At 40.8% G+C, this 12,489-nt stretch overlaps 1 protein-coding gene across 1 annotated transcript in view; it reads left to right on the top strand.

Moving 5' to 3' along the window:
* Positions 1-12,489, top strand: part of LOC106873181 (basic helix-loop-helix ARNT-like protein 1) — a 788,348-nt gene that overhangs the window by 29,210 nt on the left and 746,649 nt on the right. The gene's annotated exons all lie outside the window — the stretch shown is intronic.

A 12,489-nucleotide genomic window follows, 5' to 3' on the forward strand; every position in this document is an offset into this window, starting at 1 on the left:
CACTTTAAAACAGGAAGTTTGTATCTCAAATTGGTTTGTATCAAATGTAATAAAGTATTTTCTAGAACAAATAAAGATGTCAAGAGAAAAACAATTTGTTTTAAATCTCTGAGCAAGAGATATACAGTAACAGTACTGAATAGTAAAGTTTATATGCCAACAGACTGTGGAAGTCCTATAAAGGACGATGTTACTGTTATTTTAGCCCCAGGAAAACATCTTTTTCAGTTGACTTCAAATTGTGTGTCGATAGATAGCTGGAAAAGATGTTTTCCTGAGGCTAAAACAAATGTAACATCATCTTTTATAGGACTGCCTCATTCAGTTGGCATATAGTATTTAATGTTTATACATCAGTTTTCCCTCTCTCCCTCTGTGTGTGTGTACATATATATATGTGTGTGTGTAATCTTCATTATCCTCATGAGCATTATTACAATTGCTTCTTCAGGCTTGTATGGGTTGAAGGAGATTTTTCCCTCACCATGTTTCACTATTTGTTGCACTCCTTTGCAATCTCCTTTCTGAGGTTCAACATCTTGAAATCAGCTTCTATCACTTCCATCTACAACTTCTTGCAAAGATCCTTTCCAAGCAGCTCTCTTGGCACATTTACCCATCTATCACCATCCTTATGTCCATAGCAATATAGTTGTCTCTTTCTTTTCTTCTACTTCATCTGAAAGCTCTTATACCCAGTTTATATTTCAACTCATTGGTCATGCATAATTTTGAAAATAACATTATACAACTAATGGAAAACGCTTGCTTTATTTCTCTCAACCTTTGCATATCGTCTGGGTTCAGTGCCATCTCTCACTGCCATGCACCATTACAGTTTGTACACAAGTAACAAACAGTCTACTCTTCACTCAAAGAGAGAGTCCCCTTGTCAGTAGGGATAACAGCCCCTTGAATTTTTTTCACCTAATTCATATTCTGGTTGCTATGCTTTTAGAAAACCCTCCTCCACAGCTGATTAGGTTGCCTAGGTAACCAGGTAACACAAGCTATCAACTACTTCTCTGGAGACATTCAAACATTGAAAAGTATTTATTTTACTAGTACTCTGACTGCTAATTACTCCTGTGCCTCTGTTGCTTACAAAGTGATTAACATCAGCCTACCGGTAATCCCAGTACACTCCTTATGCACCTGTTGTTCATGCTGTATGATGTTCCCAACAAGGTGTTTTTTCTTTTTTGTTTTTTGTCAAGATTACTCTGAGGCTTCTTAGTTCCAGGTTTTGCTTCTACATTTGGATTATCCTTGGGTCTCCAACAGATTCTGCTACAAGGACGAGGTCAGTCATCAGCATATAAGAGATTAAACTTCCATTAACAATAGGTGGTATATTCCTTGGAGAGTTGTAATAAATCGAAAGTACTGAGTACCAGAACTTCAAGAATACTGACTACACACTAAATTTCTTGCTGTTTTTATTGCCAACTCTCATGTTACTGGCTGCATCTCTGTAGATTGTAATCACCATTATCACAAGCCATTCAACTATACCAAATTTTCTTAAATATCCTCAGACTACAGATTATGGCACCCTGTCAAAAGCTTTCATCAGGTAAAAAAATGCAACATTGTGAACTAAAAGCTTTTCTTGTAATTGTCTCATTATGAAAGAAAAATAACAAACAAAAATCACTGACAGCACTGTACTTTGGCACAAATCTGAACAGTATCTCAGCTAAGCTGATTTATACTTCCTAATTAATTATGCTATTACTTTTTCTGTTTCTCTCATAACTTGGTTCATTAGTTTCATGCCTCTGCTTTGTAAAGGACATCCTTTGCCCTAGTGACAGGGAACAATTATATTGTTACATCAGTCACTGAGTATGACATTTCCTTGTAGTACTTGACTGATTATGTAAGTAACTAAACTTTTTTAACATCTCAGTAACTATAACTAAAGGATCTACTGCTTTCCCTGTCTTATCCTTTATCACCATTTGACTATAAAACTGTTCACAGTTATGTATAGTCACACTGCTGGATATACACAGGGTTTATTCTGTTCTTCCCACATATTTCTGCAGTCAGCATCATCTTCTTATAACATTTCCAAACTTCTTTCTTCTCATAATTAGAAAGGGTAAGTGTACCACTATCATTTCAAGTACACTTTTCTTCAGCAATCTTATGATTTATCTGACATTCTACTTTGCTGTCCAGAACAGCACACACCTCTGACTCTCTCATCACAGAACACTGGCAAACCTCCTCCATTCCACATATCTTTCAATTGTCTACACTTGCCACCTAGCTTCTCCCTTAACCTCAGGACAGAATAATTTGTTGTCCCCTTTCTTCAAGTCTTTCCCTACTTATCATTTAGCCTTTATTCTCTCTACAGTAGTATTCAACCAAGATGTTGCCTTATGTTTAACTGTTTTCTTGCTTCAATCACAGAATTCAACTGCAGCTTTCAACAGGTTATGATGTTGAATCTCCTGTTTGTCCTATGTTATAGGTTTCTGTGTCTGCTTTGTTTACAAACACATCATCTAGAATCACTCTGGACATACCTCTAACAGAAACATATTTCAGTTTCTACACCTTCCTTTTCCAAAATATTTTTCATCTCTCGGTCTATTTTGCTCATATTCTGAAATCAGTAAACACCAGTCTATGTTAGCTTGTACATTCTTTGCTAAGGTAAGACTTAGTATTTACAACCACCTTCTCTATTCAGTTTTCCTAGTGAAAATGAAGTCTATCTTACTCATTGCTTATATTTCCTGTATGTTTGTATAAATAGCATCAATCGTTATCATTCACTTTTCCATTCTTACATGTGTCAGATGGACTGTGTTGCGTAAAATTTTCTATGTCCCAATGCTCTTCCTGTTGCCGACTCTCTCCTGTTTCCATGCAAGGTAATATTTCCCCATTGCCAGACATTTTTTTCACAGAAGGCTAGAAAGAAACATCATTGCTTGCATGACACCTGTTTCCAACAACTTATACGTGATGTCAAGACAATGATAGGCACAATCACACACACACACACATACAAAACTTTTAGTTTCTGTCTACCAAATCCACTCACAAGGCTTTGCTCAACCAAAGTCCAGAGGTGAAAACATTTGTGCAGTGGGATTTGATCTAAAACCACATTGTTGGGAAGGAAGCTTCTCAATAACACACCCATACATTCATCACTATCATCATCAACATCATTTCAACATTTTCCATGCTTGCATGAATCAAATAAAATTTATTGAGGCAAATTTTTTATGTCACCAACTCCTACCTGTTATCAAGCTTGTTGATATTTCTTCCAATCCTTCTTTTGAACAATAAATATCTCAATAGCCAGACATGTTTCTACAGCAGATTGTAAAGCAAATAACATTGTATGGTCACTTTATTTTCAGTTAGCACACAAATGTCAAGACAAGGAGATTGCAAACTATATGCTCTCATTACATTCTGAGTTCAAATCCTGCTGAAGTTAATGTTGCTTTTCCATGTTGATAAAGTAAAATACTCTTAAAGTATTGGGATTTATGTATTTGAATACTTTTAAATAACACCTATTTTTGTGTAGAAGTGGCAAAGTCACATTGAATATCAAATATTTTAAATGTAAAATACACATATACAGATAAGCATAAAACTATAAACAAATATCAATACACACACAAACACACACACACATATACAGGGGTTGGACAAAATAATGGAAACACCTTAAAATTTCAAAAAAATTAATTTTAATACAGGGTAGGACTGCCTTTGGCAGTAATTACAGCTTGAATTCTATGAGGTATGGACGTTTGAATTGTTTCCAAAGGAATTTTTATCCATTCTTCAGCTAAAACTGTCTCCAGTTCTTGTAGTGATGATGGTGGAGGATATTGACTCCTTACTTGTTTTTCTAAAATGCACCATAAATGTTCAATAATATTGAGATCTGGGGACTGTGGTGGCCAGATAAGATGTTCCTCGTGCCATTCAGTAACAACTTTAGCTGTGTGAATTGGTGCATTATCATCCTGAAAGATTGCATTTACCTCCAGAAACAGTTCCACAACCATAGGATGAATTTGATCTGATAAAATGCTTAAATAGTCTTGACTATTAATTCTGTCATGAAGGAAAACCATTGGGCTGGCGATTTCCAAGATATAGCCCCCCCACCACCACCACCACCCAGATCATCACAGATCCTCCTCCATGCTTAACAGTTAGAAGAAGACAGTCTGGGTCAAATGCTTCTTTTGGATGTCTCCACACATATACTCATCTGGTGGTCAGAAATAAGGTAAAGGATGAATCATCTGAGAAAATAGCATTCTTCCACTGCTCTAGGGACCAATTCTGTAGGTTTTTACTCCACTCTAAATGCTTTGCAACGTTTGTTTTTTAAAGTAGTGGTTTTCTGAATGCATCTTTCCCATGAAGTCCAGCTTTGTGCAGCTTGTGGTGAACAGTTTTTGCAAAAACTGGGTTTTCAAGGTGGTCATTAAGCTCTGCAGTAATTTTGGGAGCTGTACTTTTGTGATCCTTTCTAACAATTCGCGTAAGAGTCCGACAGTCCCGATCTGAAAGTTTTGGTTTTCTTCCAGAGTTTTGTTTCGATGAGGAGGTTTTTCCCTCATTCTCAAAGGCTGTCATTACTTTCGAGACAGTACTTCTTGATACACCAAACATTTCGGCTGTTTTCATTATGCTAGTGCCTGCCATACGAGCACCAACAATTTGACCTCTTTGAAAGTCTGATAGATCTGTCATTTTAATGAATTTTAATTACCTTTTTCTGATGATATCTGAAAAGAAACAGCAATTTTAAGAAAACATATTAAGCAACACTAATATTAAATCAAAAAACATAAAAATAAACAAGCTTTTGACGGTTTTATAAATATTTCAAAATTATGATGCTATGGATGCGAAGTGTTTCTATTATTTTGTCCAATTCCTGTATATGTGTATGTTTTTGGTATGAATATATATGTACACATTCAGTTGTTTTTATTCACCTGCTTATATAGTAGTTTCTTTACAGAATTTGTAAAAATTTTACAAGTAGACAAATAGTGAAAAGATTAATCTATTTAATGTTTTATTCTGCTGTTCATGTTTATTACAATCGATAATGTTATTATTGGTGCAGCTTTAATATCAGATGTGTGTGCATATTCATAAATGTATGTACGTTTCTATGTCAAGTTATATCTATCAGAAATTTGAAACTAAATTAAAGAATTATTCAATACTTTTTAGTGGAATATATACATGTTTGCTAAAATTTTCAAGGACAAATGTTTTCTTGTAAAAATTATATATATAATATAGGCACAGGTGTGGCTGTGTGATAAGTAGCTTGCTTCCCACCTATATGGTTTGGGGTTCAGTCTCACTGCATGGCACCTAGGGTAAATGTCATCGACTATGGACTCAGACTGACCAAAGCCTTGTGAGTGAATTTGGTATCTATATGTATTTGTGTCTGTATTTGTCCCCCCATCACCGCTTGACAACTGTTGTTGGTGTGTTTAAATCCCTGTAACTTAGCAGTTTGTCAAAAGAAACTGAGAGAATAAGTACTAGGCTTAAAAAAAGTCCTGGGGTCAATTTGTCCGACTCAAATCCTTCAAGCTGGTGCTCCAGCATGGCTGCAGTCAAATGACTGAAGCAAATAAAGAAATATATTTCATCTTATGCTAAGAAGTAGTGCACAGTACCAGAATTTTCAACTGAAGTCAAATATAACAAACTACTCCAAATCATTGTTAGAGTATCCACATAACAGATGTCTAGACTGGATAGTTGTAAAAATGAAGTCAAACCAAATAGTGATATTTTGAAATTATTTTATAGGTGTGTTTCAGGTCTGCATAATATATAGTAAGAAATGCATCCATTATGTAAGACCTTCCTCAGTTAAAACATGACCTAAAACAGGTATTAACTGATTTCCAAATATTACTATCAAGTTTCACTTAATTATTACATCTTTATATATATATATTAAATTGTGTTGGTTAGATTCTGAATTGATATACATAGAAAACCCTTACTGATCTTACTTTCTTTTATCTGAGAACCACTGAAGTTGTGTCTGTCTTTTTCAATGATGCATATGAGAAGATACTGAAGGCCAACATATACTCTGTATTTCTTAATTCTTTGAAGTGTATTGTACCTCTTCTTTAACCCTTTAGCATTTAAACTGGCCATGCCTATATCAAATATTCTACCTGTTTTATATTCAAACCAGCCAGATCTGGCCTCTCACATATAACCTACAGTGTCATTCTAAAAATAATCAATCACATCATCAGAATTTCAAAGCCATGAGATCATGCATGATTAATTCCGTGCAATGTAAATAAACGAGTGTTACATTTGACAGGTTAATCTGAATGCTAAAGGGTTGTGATAATGTCTCTCTCTCTCTCTCTCTCTCTCTCTCGTATCATATTGTTATTCAGTAAGAATCTCAGCCACTTCATTGTATTCAAGAGTATTAATACTCTCAGGAATGTTTGTCGGCTTCAATCATCAGTTTGAAGCATAAGAAGGGAGTTGTTTCAGGAGCAATTTTAAAACCTGTTTACATGGCTGTTCAGCATAGAAGATCAGTTTGAGAATTAATCTTACATCAACTCTTGATAGTTCCTACATCTTTATTCAATGTACTTGTTCAAACAGCTGACAATGCAGGGAAAAAATTGGTGCTCTTCTGCAGAAATAGAAAGCAAGGAATCAATTATGTAGTCTGCATGTCCTTGTGACTGTGAAAAAGAGTGCGAAGTTACTTTCATGAATGATATTAACTTCAAGTTTTGGCACAAAGCCAGCAGTTTTAGTGAAGGGAATAATTTGATTACACCCACCTCAGTATTCAACTTTTTATTTATTTTATTGAGGATAAAAGGATGAAAGGCAAAGTTGACTTTAGTAGCATTTGAACTCAGAATGGAAAGCGAGAAGAAATGCCACTATGCATTTTGTCCAGTGTGTTAACAACTCTGCTAGCTCACAACCTTTTTTTAATGAATGATATTAACTCCAAACGATGGCACTTGGATATGCACAGTTACAAGCCAGAATTTAGAATTGTGTCTGTTACCAGTCTTAAGTGTCTTGGGGCTCTGGTAACCATCCTCAAATGGAATTCGCCAGCATTTTCCAGCATTGAGCAATGCATTTTAGCTGCTTCTTTATCACATTTTTGCAAAGATTTTACATGAAATCAGTGGTGCCACTCTCATTAGATTCATAGCCACTAAAAAGAATGATAATTAAATACTCCCTTGTCTCATCGTTTTGAGTTGACTCATGTTATTCTTTGCTGAGTATGTTTTATTTGGTCTACTTAAAGGCATTGTTACTGTTAAAGTGCATCTCTTTGTTGGTTACAATTCACTGCTCATTTTCCAATTCCTTAAACCTTTGGCATTTTGTTCTGTTCCTTGCTTCTGATGTTCCTTGCTTCACACATTTTCCTCGAAGCTCATAGTTCCTCTATTCTGTTTTTTCCTGTTGTTTGCAATTACCTTAATACATTCTATTTCCTACAACAGTTTCTTGGGTCTGCTCTAGATTATCTAGCCAGTGGGGTTTAGATAGTTTCATGATTAAGAGTTTTTATCGAATTATCATTTGAACATAGAGAGAATTATCATTACAGAGAAGTTGATTTTCGAAAAGATTGTGCCATATTTAGCTTAGAAATTTGCATTTTATAATTACTTGACATTTGCGATAATAAAATGATGCCTGTTTGTAATTATATCTCCATGCATGCATAGAGAGTCAAGAGAAACATGCAACAACTGAAAGAAAAATCGAATCTATATATATATATATATATATATATATATATATATATATGTTGTTTTTTTGTTATTGTTTTTTTTGAACTTATATGATGTATGCTCACACGGACCCTGGCCTGTCAACTGGATTTGATGTACCCAACTGCCGGAATCTTTTATTACCTCGGATTACTGTTCCTGTTGGATCTGCCTTTCCTGCACCTTGATTGAACATCAGCAAAATTTGTCTGTGACTCTTACACTTTTTTCCACTTTTTTCCACTTGTTTCACCTTTATCTCGTTCTCCTTCTACCTTCTCGTCCTTCCCTTGTCTCGCCACTAATAACACCCGCACCGACATTCACATCCTCTCACCATGCCTGACCTTCACTCCTTCCTCCAACATCTTCAGTCCCTTCTTTGCCGTTTTCTTTCTTTTTTTCCCCCACAATGCTTGCAACCCACAAAAAACCTCTCTTACTTGCTTTTCAAAAAGACCCGCCACACGAGCCATCTCAACTTTCTTAGCCGCTGTCTCTGCCATCACGTCATACCCCGTGGCTTCCTCTTGAAATTCCACGCTCCCCCCTATTCCTCCCCCTTCATCAAGTCCACCCTTGCTCGCACCTCCTGCCTCATCATCCGTGCCACCATCCGTTCCACTCGTTCCCTCCTCCACTCCGTTGACCACCAACTCTCCCAAGCTTACCTCCTCCTCTCCTCCCTCTGCCCTCAACCCTTCACCCAACCTATCCTCCGCTTCCTCCTTAATCTCAATCACCAACTCCACAATTTCCTCACACACACAAAAAATAAAAAACTTCACCGCCTCCTCAACCCCCACCCTTCCGCACCCCTGACACCCTCCCTTCAGCTCCCCCTCCCGATTCCATGTCCCCCTTCACCGCCCATTCCACACACTCACACTCCTCCCACCCGGACATCCAAACCCCCAGGCCATCATCTCCCAACACCTCCAACAACCCCAACCCCAACCCACCCCATCCCACCCTTTCTCATCCCCCACCTTTACACCTCCGCCTCCCGACCATACTCACCCTACCACCCCGCTTCCTCACACGGTTGTGACTATACTACCCAATCTCGCCCTGTCCGCCGCTGAGCGTTCACTCCTTAGTAGGGGCCTCCACTTCACGCCTCTCACGCCCCACTGTGACGAATTCGGGACTCGCACTGATGTCAGCCAGTTCATGCGCCGCATCAAACTGTGCGCGTTCTTCCATACGTCAACACAGCGTCCCAACAATCGGGACTACTTCTCGGACCTGGGACGCCGCCCATCCAACTGGACGCCGCCTCCAGGCCAATTCAGTAGCCTAGACTTGTTCGTGGATGACTGTAAGGCGTTGGTCGAGCGTTTCGACTTTAAAAAAAGATCCCTCCGGGCCAATCTCACCCAGGCCGAATCGGTCGCCCTCCGCAATCTCCGCCGCCGCGACGACATCGTCATCAAGCCGGCGGACAAAGGTGGAGCAGTGGTGGTGTGGCGCGCGGACCTTTACAGAGAGGAATCGCTCAGCCAGCTTCACAATCCCCTCTTCTACCGCATCCTCCCCTCCGACCCCACCCCTCCTACCAACGGCTTGTGTCCTCCGCAATCCATAATCTCATCTCCTCCTGTGCTCTTCCCGCCACCGCCACCAACCTCATCGTCCGCACACCCCGCACCTCCTCCATCTACTTCCTTCCCAAAATCCACAAACCTAACAACCCTGGCCGCCCCATTGTCTCTGCTTGCAATTGCCCCACCGAACTCATTTCAAAATACCTCGACCATATCCTATCCCCGTTAGTTGCTGCCCTCCCATCCCACATACACGACACTAACCACGCCCTTCGCTTCTTCAATTCCTTTTCTTTCCCTCCCGGCCCCTCACACCTCCTCTTCACCCTGGACATCAAATCCCTTACACCGTGATTCCACACAACAATGGTCTCTCAGCCCTCCAATACTTCCTTGACCGCCGCCCTGACCCCACACCTAGCACCCCTACCCTGCTTTGTCTGGGGTCGCGGTGGGAACGAGAATGGGTCCCAATTATGCCAACCTCTTCGTTGGTTACATTGAGGCCCAAGTATTCTCCCAATTCTCCGGTCCGACCCCAGAACTATACGGTCGCTACATAGATGACTGTATAGGAGCCACCTCCCTCTCCCGCGAACAGCTCTGCCTTTTCATCTCCTTTCTCTCTAACTTCCACCCTGCTCTTGACTTTACTTCTACCATCTCTGACACCTCTGTTAACTTCCTCGACATCTCTCTTTCCATCAACCCCCCTCCAACTCTCTAACTACCTCCGCCTTCTTCAAACCCACTGACTCCCACCTCTACCTCAACTTCTCCTCCTCCCATCCATTCCACACCAAACGGGCCATCTCCTACTCCCAGTTCCTCCGCCTCCGACGTTTGTGCAGCCTGGACCAGGATTTCGAGACCCAGTCCCAGTATCTTGCCCGTCTGTTCATGCATCGAGGATAACCCTCCCACCTTGTCCAATCCGCCCTCGCCCGCGCTCGTCGAATCGACCGCATCACCGCCCTCTCTCCTCCCCCACACCAATCCCCTAACCGTACCCCCTTCCCACTCCGTTTCCACCCTGCCACCCTACCCCTTCGTCGGAGGATCCTACGGGCCTTCCGTCGCCTCCAGCTCGATCCCACCACCTACCCCATTTTCCCTAACCCACCCCTATCCTCTTTTAAACGCGCCCGCAACCTACGCGATCTACTGGTCCGTAGTACCTTCTCCTCTTCCTCCCCACCCCCACCCGGCTCCTTCCCGTGCTCCAGATCCGGCTGTCACACCTGCCCCTTCATCACCAACACTACCTCTGTCACAGGGTCGAACCTACACACTCTTCACATTCCACACAGTTTCACCTGCACCTCCTCCAACCTTATTTACTGCATCAAATGCAACCTATACAACCAACTCTACTTGGCCAACCACTCCCCCTCTAACATCTCCGTTTTTGGCCTCGCCCTGCACTATGGGTCCACTCCCTCGCGACTCCACTTGGAACAGCGCTATATTTTTAACCTTAGATCATCTTTCCCCTTCGGACTCAACACAGCCCCCTCCTCCTTATGACTCTCCCCTTTACGACAATGCAACACTTTTCTTTATTTATTATTCTTTTTATATATATATATTTCTTTACCCCCCCCCCCCCCCCCATCCACTTTACATTATATCCATTATTCACTTTTTTATTAAAATCACTACAATTTTCCACAATTTATTTCATCCCTTCCTACACGCACATATACCCACACACAAAAAAATGCACGCACCCATACACACACATGTAAGCACACCTACTCCCAACACACCACACACACACAACACATATGCATGCACTTACACGCTCAGACTCGCGCACACACTTATACAAACGCACATACACACGCACACTTGCGCATACACACACACGCTAACAATCACGCAAACATACACACACACACACCCAAGCATACACACCCTTGCGCATATAAACCATATATACCCCCATTCACACATACCTCACATACCTCCCATACACCTAACACACACACCTCCCACACAACTTACATATATACCGCCCACACACATGACAAACATGCATGCGCGCCCTCACACACACATATAGACGAACGCACATATACAAACACACACACGCACAGTGGTAGAGACACACACCTTACACAGCCCTATACACACACAGACACACACACACACACACCCATATATACGCGCACGCCTACATACACGTACATACACAGCCGCATACACATGCACACACACACACACACAGGAGTGCACACACAAAATAACACACATACCTGGCACACATCCTTACGCTCTCACATACATACGCACGCACACACACATAAACACACACATACACATACACACACGCACACACACCTCTCACATACACAAACACACACATACACGTACACACATACACATACACATACATGCACACACACCTCTCACATACACAATACTCACTCACATACACAACACACGCACGCACGAAAACATACACAATATACACATACACACACGCGCACGTACAAAATACACACACACACACGCACACGTACCCAACACCTACAACCCCACACAAACACACACATACTCAAAAACTGCTTGCTGACCTTCCACTAACCATTGTCCATAAGCACCCACTAACTATTCCTGTTACTAATTCCTTCCACTACGTCACACACACACAAACACACATACACACTAACAGATAAACCACCAAACCATGCACACACACACACACACACACACACACACACACACACACACACATACATACGCACACACACGTTCTGTTATCACACACACACACTCGCAGACTCTCGCGCACGCACAGATATTCACCTCCCTTTTTCACTCTCCTGTCTTAGAAAGAACTTTTCCCCCACCACCTCCTCTTCCGGTCCTTTCACAATGTAACCTCGTGGGCATCGGTGCCATTTTCCTCTTCCTCCGTTTTTCCATTCTCCGAACTTTCTGTCTTTCCGACGAAGGGCTCCGCCCGAAACGTCATACTCTCTCTCCTTCCTTTCCCGAGCGTCCAATAACACTATCCGTATCACGTCCTCACTTCGTTGCTTTTTTTGTTATTGTTTTTTGTGTTTATTTGAACTTATATATACATATATATATATATATATACATACATACAC

The sequence above is a fragment of the Octopus bimaculoides genome, chromosome 7 (genome assembly GCF_046866305.1).
Source record: "Octopus bimaculoides isolate indiv1 chromosome 7, ASM4686630v1, whole genome shotgun sequence".
Lineage (NCBI taxonomy): Eukaryota > Metazoa > Mollusca > Cephalopoda > Octopoda > Octopodidae > Octopus > Octopus bimaculoides.